Below are 15,984 nucleotides of genomic sequence, written 5' to 3' on the forward strand. Positions count from 1 at the left end.
CATTGCTCATTGGGAAATAGAAGCTAAGACCACACAGCTTGCAGCAATATTGGAAGGGAGACAAGTAGAATGTATTAAGTGCTGAGCACATCTAAAAGTCAATCAAACAGAGGTGATGGAGGGTGGAGACTGAAGGGAGGGCTGAGATCAGCCTGAGGATGGAATCAGCATCCCAGCCTCCAACCACCAAAGAACCTTGCTCCTGGTATAGAGGATAGATGGGCAAAGGTGTTGCCCTGAGGTGAGAGGATGTATGCAATGGTGTCACTAATACATGCCCATGGAACAGAGACTCCAGAGATGGGGAAAAGCTGAGCTATGGCCCCGAGCACAGACAGACCACCAAGGTGAAGGCCAGCCCTTTGAGCAGACGGAGTGCATATGAACAGGAAGGTCAAATGCCAATAGCATCCTCAAATGGACCAGAGTCAGCAAAGGCACTTCACTCCAAAAGAAGAAAACTTCCCCTTCTATGAAAAACAAGATTTTTAGGAACAAGTAAAGATTATCTCACAGGGCCTTAAAGAACCTCTGTTACCCAGTTCCAGTGTCCCCTGACAATCTTATCATAAGCTAGCCTGTGTTTGTTTAAGATTTTCTTTAATTAATTTTGGGCATCATACATTTAAGACATTTTCTTAACTCCTTCAGTATTTATAAATGTCAGCTCACCTTTAGACATTAATTTAGAGTTTTTTTTAATAATGGGAAAATTTCGTGCCCTCCTGTATAATAACTTATAACTATGCACTTTACCATATTGTTAGTAATTTTTGCATGTATGTTTTTAAACATGTGTGTGTGTGTGTGTGTGTGTGTGTGTGTGTGTGTGTGTGTGTGTGTAGAGAGAGAGAGAGTGAGAGGTGTCCTCTGTCATATTCAGCTAGTGCTTGTATCATCAATGCTTAGCATGATATCTTATACAACATGAGAAATGTATCAGTAGTTGTTAGGTTATTCAATGAATAGCAACCAGACACTTAAGAGCCTTAAGTCTCAGACTAAGATCCTTAGCCTTAATAATAGTGGTGGATCACAGAACTCCTCAGGGGAAGAGGAGCCAAAGTGGGAAATGGAAGAGTACCAGCCCACCCAATGATAGGAGTTTACCTAGCTCTAGCCTTGTGAAATGTTTGGAGGCTTAGAGATCCTGCAGTCAAGATAGGCCTACGATCAACCAATGAAGAAAAATCAGACATGGTTTCTTGTTTTGTTATCTTGGTTTTTTATAACTACTCTGCCTTAGTTATGACTAAATGATGCAAAACAACTTTTGACACTGAAGTTGTTACTTATGTCTTTGGTAATAATGGCCCCTAATTTTAACATAGACATTGAGGAATTTCATATATATTTCAATATTTAATCCTATTAACCTTGTGAAGAAAACCTTGTACAGTTTTTTTCTCCCCAGTAAGGTAATGAAGTCCAAGGTTCTTAAGTAATTTTTTCTGTCATGGAACAGCTGGTGAGGGGCAGAGCTCAAGTTTGAACCCAATCATTGGTCACTGGGCACCTCCTACTTTTATTCCCTGCACTGTATCAGATACAGATGAGATTCTTGCTGATTGCTTTATGAATTTAGTAAAGACTTTGTAAAATTCTGTCAAATTTGAACTTTTTCTATTTATCTCAAGGATTAAGTTCTACATCAAGAGGCTAGTCCACAGAACAAGATATAATCTGTATTACTGTCCTCTATTTTTAATAAATTTTTAGGTAAACAAAGGAATGTACAAACAATATTTGAGGCACAATAAATAGTATTTCTAGACCCAAAAGTAAATTGGATATTTCCCAATGATGTTAGTAATCTTCAGAATACTAACAGACTAAATCTAGAAATAAAATATTTAAAACACACACACACACACACACACACACCAGATTTATGACAGGTTAGCTTTATTTCAGTTTACTAATTTACTTCTTTTTATAGTTTGGTCATCAGTTTTTGTAACTGACATCTTTTATCAATTGATACTTGTGTTTTTCAGTCAGGGGCTCATTATGTAGCTGGTCCCAAACTCACAGTCTTCTTCATTCCAAACCCTGGGTATTGACAGGGCTTAGAAATATGCTATTATCATAAGCTTAACTTCTATTCATTTTCTGCATTTAATCCCAATATTTTCCCAATACCTTACTGTGTCTCTTCTAAGAATAATAGTTCTTTTTTTTTTCTTTTCAGTCAAACTTCCATGACTATAGACATGCCCTCTCTCAATGCTCTAACAATGCATGGCTATAAGTTTGTCATTTTGTGTTTTGAGACAGTGTCTTGTTATGAAGCTAAGGTAGGCCTTGAATTCACAATCCTCATACCTCAGCCATCATGTGATGAGATCACAGGTGTGAGCCATCATTTATAGCTATGTTACTAGGAAATTGGATAATCTGTCTTTTCTGGCTTAAGACTAGATCTAGTTATGCTAACACCATAGTCTATAGGTAGTTTTTACCTACAGTAACTCATGTTAGAAATATAATTTCCAAAGAGACACAGAGATTGCTCAGTGATTGCAGGGAGGTAGAGAGAATGGGCACACCAGGGCCTCCAGCCATTGCAAACAAACTCCAGTTGTAAGTGCCACCTTGTGCTTTACATGGGTACTGAGGAACCAAACCCAAGCCCAGGTCATTTGACTTTGCAGGCAAGTGCCTTAATAGCTGAGCCATCTCTCCAGCCCTGTCTTTTTGTTGTTGTTGTTGTTGTTTGTTTGTTTGCTTTGTTTTTGTTTTTTCGAGGTAGGGTCTCACTCTAGCTCAGGTTGACCTGGATTTCACTATATAGTCTCAGGATGGCCTTGAACTCACGACAATCCTCCTACCTCTGCCCCCGAGTGCTGGCATTAAAGGTGTGTGCCACCATGCCCAGCCATATAGCTATTTTCATTCATTTTCTTCTTAATAACAATCCATTATAACTGTTTTACGAAACTCATTCTCCAGGTGTTGAAGTACACTTTTTTTTTTTAATTTGATGCTATTGGAAGAGCAAGGTGTTTATGAACACCGTTTAAACTAAAAGGTATTATCACTTAGAGCACATAAATACTTAGACATGAACTTGTTGGATTGTGCACTATACATTCATGCATCTGTATTTTGAAAAACCTATAAAAACATTTCAGATTCCCACCAACATTGTATGAGTTTTGGTGTTACACAACTTGTCAGCACTTGAGGTTGTCAGACCTTTAATTTTAGCCATTCCAGTGGTACTATTTTTTGAAAAAAAAATGTAGTTATTTATTTGCTTGTAGGAGGTGGGCATGTATAGGTATGACAGGGTCTCTGAATGCTAGATGCTTGTGCCTCATCTTGGGTCTGGCTTAACATGGCAGCTGTGGAGTCAAACATGAGTGGACAGGCTTTGCAAGCAAGCACCCTGACCCACTGCACCATCTCCCTGGCCCTTGCTTGGTGGCCTTCTTTGTGGTTTTAATGTTCCTGTCCCTGGTGATGAACGACGTTGAGAATTTTTGTGTACTTATTGACTAGTTATATACCTTCTTTTCAAAGTGTCTACTTTATTTCCCTCTATTTTTCCCTTTTCTAATTATATTGTCTCTTTTATGGAGTTATAGGAGTTATATCTATATTGTAGCTGCAAATCTTCTATGTGTATAATATTTTATGCCATCTATGGCTTGCTCATTCATTGTTAATGTATTTTGTTGAAGATAAGTTTTACATGTTCATAAAACAAAATTTATTTCTTCCTTATGATCATTCATTTTTGTGTCTTTGCTCCTCTCTGATCGAAAAGTTGCTCTTTGTATGTTTTCCTAAGGACTTTATATAATATAGAGATATGTCTTATATTACATAAGTTAATTACATAGATTATATATCATGATGATATATCATTTGCATGCTACATATAATACATTATATAATTAACAATATATAAACAAATACCATTTTAATTAAATTATACATATACAGATACATATTTTTATTCTCAGTTTTTCAACACAAATAATGTGTTACACTTGGCAATCAGCTATATCAATATGCAATGAATGCTATTTTTCATTCTGCTACTGTACTAGGCCAACTCAAAACTACTGGAATCCACTTTTGCCTGTCATCTTTCTAGTCTAAGAGGAAAGTTTGCAATAATAACTCTGTCTGATTCATGATCTATAAATGTATTTACTTACTTTTCTTACTGCTGGAACCAAATACCTTTCAGAAGCCACTTAAGGAAAAGAGGGTTTATTGAGTTCTCTGTCTGTGGGTTCAATGCCTCATGGCAGCAGTGGTGTGCAGGCAAGAGTATCTCTAGCTGTGGCAGAAGGGCCAGGAAGAAGCTGTTCAGGTCAGAGTCAGGAGGCAGAGAGACATGAATCCCATGGCTTACCATGCTTTCTTCTTTTACCCTTTAGGATACTTGCCCATGGGGTGGTGTGACCCAAATTCAGAGTGATGCTGCCTTCCTCAATTAAACCTTTCTAGGTACATCCTCAGAGATTTCCCAGAGGTGTGTCTGTAACTAAAAAAATATTTTAGGCAAGTTTGGAAGAATCAATTGAAAAGAAGTATCAATGGCAAGAGCTGACTTTATTGACTGTCTAAGAGGGTTATCTAGGGTTCTAGAGTCACTGTGGCCCTGAGAATGAGTGGTATTTGGCTGGGAGCTTTTCTTGGCCTTAGGGCGGTGTTAGGAACATATTGGGGGAGGGTAAATGAAGAAAGGAAAAGAGAAATGAAGAAGTATGGGTTGCAAGCTGGTTTTTTTTTTTTTGTGTGTGTGTGTGGCTTGAGGTGTTAGGCTGTGTGTTGAAGCCTCCTGGTGGGGATTACCTATTAACCTGATTGGTGACAACCAGGGTCAAAAGAGGAATAAAGTAAGAGGATGACATCTCTGCTGTTAGGCCCATTGACCTGGAAGGTGAACCTAGCGTGCTCGCCTATGTCTGCTCTCCTGAATGCTAACTCTGCTCTGCCCCTATCCAGCATGCACTTGACCTGAGAAGACATTTATCATGTCCCAACTAAGCCCCTCAATTGCAGAAATAAGAATGAAACAAAGTTTTTTGAGGACACATGGCAAATATTATCTGTGGGTTTATAGACACTGAAATATAGAAAAGAAGCCATAGAGACAGATATGTAATGGAAAGCCAATGTCAATTAACAGCCTACAAGGCACCAGGTCTTATCTCATTACGTCATGTTTGGGATGAAAGTCTTTAAGAGCACTAGAAATAGAAAACTGAGAGTTAACAAGGATTTGTTTGAGGCTTTTCCATTCTTCAATTCCTGAAGATGTTTCTAAGGTCCATTCTCATCATGATCTAAACTAAACCCTCAGTAAAATCAATTCTTATCCCTACTCCTCCCCGAAGATATGGAGTAAAGCATAAAGCAGGAGTCATCTGTGGAGGAAGTCCTGAGTGAGCAGCTTCCCAAGTCCATCTTCCTCTGTCTCCACTGCTCGGGGGTTTTTCTGGGGTTTGAGGTCATGGAGCTGCTGACTGGAGCAAACCCACTGCCTGATATGGCCAGAAAACATTTGTTGACACAAAAATTATGCTACAAAGAACCCTTCTTATATAATTGCCCCAGATGAGATAAACCACAAGAATGAACAAATTAAAAACATCCGGTGGAGGACAAACACTTCAGAAAGGCGGCTGAAGGAGCTGAGCACATTCTTTCCCAGAAAAGAATAGTAACAGTAAAAACTGACAACAAAAACAAATCTCAGGAAATTGTGTTAGGCAAATTAATAAATATTTATTCAAGAAAAATCTATTGAATTCTGGTAAGAACTGTGAGACCCCACCAGATTTGAGCTATGATAAATCTTTTTTTCTCCCTCTGTTCAATTTGGTGGAATTCTTACCTAGGACAGATAGAGCTGAGGACCTGGAGCCTTCTCATGGATCTGTCTTTACTGGGACTCATGTGTGAGGTATTTAAAGCCTAAAGGCACTGAGAAAAGGGCAAGGGCTTTTCGCTAAAAATCTCAACCCTCAGGAATAATCAAATCAAAGTTGGCCTTTAAAACTACTCCTGCAGGGCTTGAAAGATGTCTTAGTGGTTAAGGCACTTATAGGTAGGTCCCACATAATCCAGATGCAAAAGTTGGTGCACATGTCTGGAGTTCATTTGCAGTGGCTAGAAAGCCTTGGCATGCCCATTCTCTTCCCCCAGCCCTGGCCCTGCCTTTTGCTCTCACTGTCTCTCTTTCTGTTTCTCTGTTTCAAATAAATAAACAAAATTAAAACTACTCCTGTAAAGGGTGGTCAGATCTCACTTTGATGAGAAGGTGGAAGAATTTTTGCTTCAGGGACCTGTTGGTAGGGAGAACCATCAACTCACAGTTAGTGTAGGCCAACATCCTCGTGTGATGCCAAAAAGTTGAGACCAGTTGGTCATCTCTGAGATATGAGGAGGTTCTCAGTGGGAATGTCCATGTCTAACATCCCACTTTCTCAGGAACCATACTGTAAGCTGTACTCTGCAGGAGAAATAGACTTCACAGTGAACCCATAAGTGACAGACAGAATTTGAAGGGAAAAGTGGATGGCTTGTATGGAACAGCAGGAATTTCAATGTCCTACTTTCAATAATGAGTGGAATGACTGGGAAAGCCAACCAGGAGATATAATTAATGCTCTGATGGGTCTACTATGCATTGATGACCCCTCAGTGAAGACCAGTAACCCCACTGAGGAGAGCTCTTTGCAATGAGGATGGAGGAGAAGAAATACAGTATTTAACCCAGTGGGAATGTGATCAACATGTGATATGTTCATATAACAAAGATCATAAAAAATAAAACTTTAAAAATAAGTTAAAAAACAAGAAGTTATAAAATTTAAAGAGGAACATAAACTAGCTAAGCATATGTGTCTGGAACGAGCTGCTCAGTGTCAGTAGAATACAGACACATCCCCAGCGGACACGGAACATTGTTCAGGTTCACTTAATGGTGCATGAGAATGTTCTGGTAAGTTTACAATTGAAATCAAACAAGTTATATTCACTACCTATGATAGCATGAAATTAGAAAACCTAAAAATTTAGGAGATTCAGAAATATATGTGATCAACATACTTCTGAATGGGCAAACAAGTACTTCAAGGGACACTAGAAAATACTTTGTGTTAAATTAAAATGAAATGAACAACATGGGAGGCAGTGCTGAAAGATGCAATTTCAGCTCTAGATATCTTTATCTTTTTTTTTTTTTCCCAAAAGAGCTCACATCAATAGCATAACTTCTAATTTAAGAAATGCAGAGGGACTCAGTGACATTAACATAAGCAGCATGAAGAAGCTGGTAATGGTCAAATCACACATTGGTGAAAAGGGCAGGTGAAAAAAAAAATCCACCAAAATCGCTTTTGTAATAAAAAGTTGATTCAATTTATAAGCAGTTAAAGCAAATGACAAAGAAGAAAGAGGGAAGGCTGATGTTACTACAATCAGAATGAAAAGGAAACTTCATTATCTACATTATGGAAATAAAAAAAATGATTATTAAAATATATGAAATAACTGGGCATGGTGGCACAAGACTTTAATCCCAGCACTTGGGAGGCAGAGGTAGGAGAATTGCTGTGAGTTTGAGTTCACCTTGAGATTACAGAGTGAATGCCAGGTCAGCCTGGGCTACAGTGAGACCCTACCTCAAAAAACCAAACATAAAATAAAATAAAATAAAATAAAATCACACACACACACACACACACACACACACACACACACACATGATTTTTTATATTCAATATATATAATGTATATATACAGTAGTTTGACTAGACTATAGAAATATGAGAATCTTTTTATATTGTTGGAAAATTGCAACATCATTAGACACTTGGGGAAATATTCCAAAAGTTCTTCAAAATTTTAAATAAAGGTTCATTATGTATCCTTATCAATTCAACTCGTTTGCAAGTACTAAAATGAAAATATATGTGCACACAAAATTTATACCTGAATATTCTTTGTTACACAAAATAGAATTATCAATTTCACTGGGTGAATGTAAAATAAATAATATTTCAAAAATGCTTATAAAATAATAATTTTAAAGGGTAAATTCTCCACAAAATGGAATAGTGCTTAGCAATAAGAATAAATAAAGAACTGACGCATTTACAACCTGAAGAAAACTTGAAAATCATATGTTAAAAAGTATTTAGCAACAAAGAGCAATGTGTTTCTGTATATATGAAATGTCCAAATAGACACTCAGAGATAGAGTATAAGTAAAGGTAAGGGACTTCTAGGAGGGGGTGGATAAAGAAAATGTTTTACAAGTGCACGTTAGCCAGTTTTAAACGTGTGCCACTATATGGAAGCCACTGACTTGTATACTAAAAATGCTGAGTTTTAAGGTATGTGGATACTATCTCAATAAATTTTTAACAACAACCATACCATGAAACATTTATGATGCCCCATCTAATCACCCAATGTCACAAGGTTTTACTTGGCTAGTCTCTCTCACATTAGAGTGTCCAAGGAACACCATGATGATCAGTACTGAGCATTTATGCTTCTAATTAATCTCACTTAATAACCAATGCAAAGGTATTAAGCCAGTAAATTATCATCCCTGCAGAATAGATGATATAAGACACTCTTAAAAATTAAAGTCACATTTACATAATTATTAATTCTCAAATTCAATATTTTTAGTTTTTTTTTTAATTTATATTACACCCCACTCCACCCTGTCACTGAAACTCAGGACAGTTATAATTTGTTGCCTTTTGTTTGTTTGTTTTTGTGTATTGAAGTAGGGTCTTACTGTAGCCCAGACTGACCCGGAATTCACTTTGTATTCTCAGGGTGGCCTTGAACTCATGACAATCTCCTACCTCTGCCTTCCAAGTGCTGGGATTAAAGTCGTGCACCACCACACCTGGCTAGTTTTTGTTTTTAACTATGAAGTTCTAACACCATTGGTTGTATATAATCTGTGACCTCATAAGGGGAACTACAGCATGTCAGCCTTGGTTCTATCATAAAGCAGATTTACTGCTTAGGCATAAATAGGAAGTTTGGAATATCAAACTACCCAAAGTTTGCACATGGGTTCTAACATTTATCATGTAGGAGGTATGAAAGCACATGGTCTCAACAATTTACAGTGTTATATGTGCTGCCTTTTGTTTCAAATATCGCAGCTTACCAAGGGGTAATCTGATGCTTTAGGGAGTCTTTTTTGAGGTTAATATGAGGATGAAAATTGTAAACATGCAGATCATAATATTGATTTCAAGTGCAAATGAGAAATTATCACTGCAACTCCATTACAATCAGATGCATAGTGATAAAAAGTGATTAGAAGTTAATATGCAATACTTCCAAGACAGCAAATAGGTTCAGATTAGTTCATAAGTAGAATTATTCAACATGGACCCTCACAAAATATTCAAGAAAAAAATGATTTGTTTTTTCAGTGCCAGGGATGGGATACCTTCCCGAGAGTTGTTGGGTAAGAAGGTCCCTAAAATATTACAGGCCATTGCTAAGGCTCTTGGTTTCCCACAAGGAATACATGGTAAGTCCTTATTGCTGAAGAGTCCACATGCCTGGGCTACAAAGCCACTGAAAAATCTTGCTGTAGCTGAGCTGAAAACCTCCTCCTTGTAGACCACCTGACAGAAAACTGCATGCAGTTATATGGGAGAGAGAGAAGTCATCACTGGAAATTAAAAAAAAAAAAAAGTGGACACTGCAAGCCTTAAGTTTAGCCATCTAGATAAAATGAACCAATAGGTGTAATCGTGGCATGTCTGTTATAGGGGAAACCAACTGCTATCTAATTGGACTGGAGGCCCATTCCACCGAAGGGAATACATGCCTGGTACTGACCACCTATGATGGGGGAGATCATGTGCCCTAGGGGTATAACATCTGCGGATGTTTGGCCCAGTTCATATATTATGCTCACCAAACTGCCCAGTAATCACTTTTCATACCCATATATTAATGCTACTCTCACTTTGGGTTAGAGAAGCTTCTCTTCCAAGATGGCAGTGACCTCTGGGATGACTCAGAAGGCACCAATGTGCTGAGAAGTGACAGAGGAGTGCTCAGCACTGAAACAACTCTATCACACCTTCCAAAGCTCGGGGTCCATTGCGGAATAGGTGGCAGAAAGAATATAAGAGCCAATGGAAGGATAGGAATGCTTACAATGCACTCTTCTAGACATAAAATGGTCTGGATATCCATGACCTCATAGTGCCTGGCACTACTTAAAAAGTTAAAATTTTACAGATCATTTCAGCCTTTAGACATAGAAGTAGCAAAGACTCCAGAAATTATGTTTATTGATAACACAGAATTAAACCAGAATTAAATTTTGAAGTGTTTACCATCTACAGTTCAAGTACATATTTACTGTCCTCAGGTATTCCTTCTGGACTCAGAATATATACTTAATGTAGGTAGCCTCAACAAAAAAATACATATATATATATATATATATATATATATATATATATATATATCCTGCTTTCCTAATTCCATCATCTAGTTTTGGAAATAAAAGTATGAGGGTTAGTGAACATTTATTTTATTTTATTTTTATCTTGGACCCTCTTAATTTTGTTTCAATTGGTATTCTAATTATTTAAAAACTATTTGCCTTCCCCTTTGTCCAGAGACCAATAGTGGCTTTTGGCATGTAGTCCTGACAACTACAACCTAGGAGAATGACTGCTGTGAGAGGCGCTCCACCACGCACATCATTCAAAAGTTCTAGAAGAAATCAGGCTGGAGAGATGGCTCAGCAGTTAAGGCACTTGCATGTGAAGCCTAAGGACCTATGTATGCTCTCCACATCCCATGTAAGCTAGACACATAAGGTGATGCACATATCTGGAGTTGAATTTCAGTGGCTGGAGGCCCTGGAGTGCCAATTCTCTCCCCCTTCTCATAAAAAAAAATACAAAAGGACTTATAAAAAAGAGTTCTGGAAAAACATTTCTGCTATAATCAAGAAGCAAGCTGATAACAGATAAAATGTTCACTGCTTAAAATCAACTTCAAGGGCTGGAGAGATGGCTTAGCGGTTAAGCGCTTGCCTGTGAAGCCTAAGGACCTCGGTTCGAGGCTCGGTTCCCCAGGTCCCACGTTAGCCAGATGCACAAGGGGGCGCACGCGTCTGGAGTTCGTTTGTAGAGGCTGGAAGCCCTGGCGCGCCCATTCTCTCTCTCTCTCCCTCTATCTGTCTTTCTCTCTGTGTCTGTTGCTCTCAAATAAATAAATAAAAAAAAAATTAAAAAAAAAATCAACTTCAATATGTAAACACAAGCATCTGATTTTACTTCAATCATACTAGAATTACAGATTTTGTTTTTAAATGTGACTCCTATAATACACTTACATTCTTGGAACAAAGAAAAAAAAATATGCCAGGCTTTTTTTGTGTTTTTTTTTTTTATACTGATTTTGATTGACATTTGCATCTATCCTATTTATAGAACTTACTAGGGTATGACACTGTATGTTATATTTTCTAGAAAGTTTTGGTTGTCTAATATACTGTACAACATTCTTTTGCTTTTGGAAGGTATTGTCTCCCTAACTAGACTACCCCTCCTTATCTTAGAGTATGGTCAGTTGATAATGAAAAGTTTGTGCAGTAATTCACTGATACAACTTGCAACCACTTTTGTACTTCATTAGTGGAAACAGACTGTGATCACATGCTGAGTATGTGCTCAGTCCAACCCAATGGGACCAGCTAAATTGAAGATAACTCTGGGAGAGACAAAAAGCATTTGAGAACTTATCTCCACTCTAGAGTTTAGCTTTCTAAGTATTTTCCAAAATAGAGGCATTAAGGGACTTCATTTATTCAGTGCTTCACTCACACTGACCCCTATCCAAACCATTAATGCTGACATGAAGCTATTTTTTACTGACTCATTTCTCACTTTCATCGTCATGAACATTGATATCAAATAGAAGATAGCAGGTTTGATGAATATTCCACATGGATTTAAAAAACTAATGATTTAGGGCTGGAGAGATGGCTTAGCGGTTAAGCACTTGCCTGTGAAGCCTAAGGACTCCAGTTCGAGGCTCAATTCCCCAGGTCCCACGTTAGCCAGATGCACAAGGGGCACACACGTCTGGAGTTCATTTGCAGAGGCTGGAAGCCCTGGCGTGCCCATTCTCTCTCTCTCTCTCCCTCTGTCTGTCTTTCTCTCTGTGCCTGTCGCTCTCAAATAAATAAATAAAATTTTTTTAAAAAACTAATGATTTAGACTCTCTAATATGATTAAACCATACATATGTATATGTATATATGTATATATACATGTATATGATTTAATATATATATTTAATAGATTTATATGGTATACATATTTAACATATATTATATATATTTAATATATACTATATATATTTAATATGGATATATGGTAAGTTTTGTGTGCCTACATATTCAAAAAACATCACATATGTGATTTATACATATAATATAATTTAAAGTTTATTAGTAACAATTCTGGAAAGCACAGACATATTTTAATCATCTGCACTTTCATCATTTAGAATTAAGAAATCTTGGTACTTCTTATTTCCCTCTAGCTTAATACCTGAAATAAAGATTATATATTTATTATCCATGCTAATCACAATAACTGGATTTTCAGGGTCTGTCACAGAGAGGGAATAATATAGAGATCATTTCCTAGCACTATAACCAATTAACATGATGATAACTCTAAGGGTAGTATAAAGCTCGATCCTTAAGAATTTGAAGTGGCGAGTTCAGTTTAGACAGATTAATTAAAACAACCAGGTACATGTCGTTATCATATTCCATTCACATCTTCCAGTATTAAGGTTGTATTAGGTTTATAAAATGAGAAATTAATCCAGAGAGGTGCTAATTAAATGTAAATAAAGGCCATTATGAACTTCTCAATAGAACTCAATTGGTATTATTATATTAAATAAAAGTGGTGTCAATCAGATGCCCAGGTGTTTGGCTTCTCTTAATTCTCAGCTTCAGGTTTTCAAAGAGCCATTATTGACTAGATAAATTTAATTACATATTTATAAAAAGGTCTTCTGATCATTTCCTGGGTGGTGTGGACTATGTTGCAATACAATTATTTATTCCCTCAAACAGAGGTTTATTTCATCAACAAAATGACTAAATTATTATCACTAGCAAGCTGTTCATTTCACTCAGAAATTCCCAGGATTTAAATTCAGGAATGTGCTCCATGTATTTCGGAAGTATATGCTATGAAATCTTCTCATTTTCTTTTCTACCATTTATTTTTGTTTGAGTATAGCTAAGCATTACAAGTATTTAAAACAAATATCATATATCAATCCAAGAGATGCATGATAACAATTACATTGCTACACATACAGAAAAAAGGTTTAAAAGTTAGACAATTCTAGTATTCAAAGTGTGTGCTTTTAAAAAATCATTAAAATATCACAATTGATAATTAATCAATTATGATGAGCTGACTTGTATTGCAATTTATTTCCATTCTTCAAGAATGTAGAAAATTGCAATTATAATTATTTTATTTTGATTTCAACCTCTCCATGTTGCTTATGCTAAGCATACGGTTGATTAACACATGGAATAAATCTAAGAAATTTAGGTTGCCTGCCCACATGTCTACAAGCCAATCATTTAAAGACTGTAACATCTCTAACTATGCTATGACCAAACTTATTTGTTGGTGTGAGCCAATGCAATGTTAATTGAGTTCAGCAACTAATGTTTCCTTACACTGAAAATCTGATATCTCACTAATATTGCTTTGGATGATCAGAATGTGAATACTAGCAAGTAATACTTTAAGCTCCTAAGTGTTACATTATCTTGACTGAAACTTAGAAGTCACAGGATAAGCTGACTATACACAGAGACTAAACTTTACATAAAAAGGCACGAGCAGTCTTGATACAAATAAAATGAGGTGCTTTATTAGAAAACTGAAGCCATTCTATTACTGTAAAACTCTATAAAGGAATCTTGTATTTGTGCTGTGTTTATAACCTGAAAGTAGAACTAAGTAGAACTAATTATCTTTGTACACTTTCTCCAGTGATGTCTGAAACTGAAATAATAACATCGTGTCTTGTTATTGGAACAATATATCAAAAGACAAAAGGAAACATGATGGTAATTCTCTGTGGAATAATGCTTTCACATTGGGAGCTATGTCATGTTAACCTGTTATTTGGAAGGTTATACATGTTCATATTTTCCTCTTTAATAATATCGATGAGTATGAATTTAAGAGGGTAACTATGCCAGTAACGTTTCTTGAAGCATTTGTTTTATTGCATACTCTGAGGGAGTTCTTTTTCCTCGGTGAGAGACACAAGTTCTCATTTCCTCCAAGTCTTCAAGTATTCTACAATTATATTTCAAGCCAAATAAAACTATCATTAGCATGTCTCTAAGCCAAGGGATGAAGATTTTAAGCTACCTATAGACAAGCGAGAGCCGCCAGGCATGATTCTTCATGAAGGGCTTGTGTGTTTCTCAGCCCAATCATGAATGCTTCAGCCACTGAAAGTAATTGTTTTTAGTGGTAAATCCAAGTTGGCTATTTTTTAGATGGAATCATAATGATTTTTAACCAAAAATTGTAGATATATGTTTATGATGAAAAATAATTTAGATAATTTAGATAAGAGCTTTACTTTTACTACTTAGTAGGTGGGTATGTCTTGGCAAGTTGTTGACTAACCCTGTAAGAGTAGGAAAATAGGCTAACATGCAAGGGTATTGTGAGAATGACATTTACTGTATAGGATGGTGACTTGTATGCAACGAATGACAGCCAAGGAGCACTCATGTTACTATGTGTCAGTAATAAAAGGACTTGTTGTTTTAAAACAGGAGAAATGGGCCTACTTTCACATAACACTTTTGTTTATTTGTCTGTTTTGAGGCAGTGTCTTATGCAGCAAAGGTTTTCCTCAAACTCACCAAGTAGCCAAGGATAACCTTGAACTTCTGATATTTTTCCTTCCACCTCCTAAGAACTAGAAATGATTACATATACAAGCCACTATACTTGACTTGTGTGTACTTTATTAAAGACAAAAGAATTCTAAAAGCACTCCCAGAGAGGCAACATATCGTGGATGGCATGCAACCTGTCAAAGTTCTGCATTATTAATGGGAAGACGTTCAGTATTTCAAAAATCTGAGAAAACATGAGAACCAGGGCTGAGGATATAGCTCAGTGATAGAGTGCTTGCTAGCATGACAAAGAAAGAAAAGAAAGAAAGAAAGAGAGAGAGAGAGAGAGAGAGAGAGAGAGAGAGAGAGAGAGAGAGAGAGAAAGAAAGAAAGAAAGAAAGAAAGAAAGAAAGAAAGAAAGAAAGAAAGAAAGAAAGAAAAGAGAAAGGAAGGAAGAAAGGAAGGAAGGAAGGAAGGAAGGAAGGAAGGAAGGAAGGAAGGAAGGAAGGAAGGAAGGAAGGAAGGAAGGAAGAAAGAAAGAAAGAAAGAAAGAAAGAAAGAAAGAAAGAAAATAAAAGAAAAAAGAAAGGAAGGAAGGGAGATTGGAAGATTGGAAGGAGGGAAGGAAGGAAGGGGAGTTGTAAATAAGACTTCATTGTAACCCATTAAAAAATAAGGCAGGGCTGGAAAGATGGCTTAGCAGTTAAGGCACTTTCCTGCAAAGCCCAAGGACCTAGTTTTGATTTCCCAGGATCCACATAAACCAGATGCACAAGGTGGCAGAAGCATCTGGAGTTTGTTTGCAGAAGCTGGAGGCCCTGGCATGACCATTCTCCTCTCTCTCTCTCTCTCTCTCTCTCTCTCTCTCTCTCTCATAAATAAACAAATATTTTCAAAAAACAGGCATAAGCTACTCTCATGCTTGGTCAGAGAATCTTTTATTTTACAGATGGCAGAGAAAATGGAAGAAAACCTAGGTCCATCTATAAGACATGAAAAAAGCCAACTACCCACCATACGATTTGCCACCTCTAACTCATCTG

This window comes from Jaculus jaculus, chromosome 19 (assembly GCF_020740685.1).
Source record: "Jaculus jaculus isolate mJacJac1 chromosome 19, mJacJac1.mat.Y.cur, whole genome shotgun sequence".
Lineage (NCBI taxonomy): Eukaryota > Metazoa > Chordata > Mammalia > Rodentia > Dipodidae > Jaculus > Jaculus jaculus.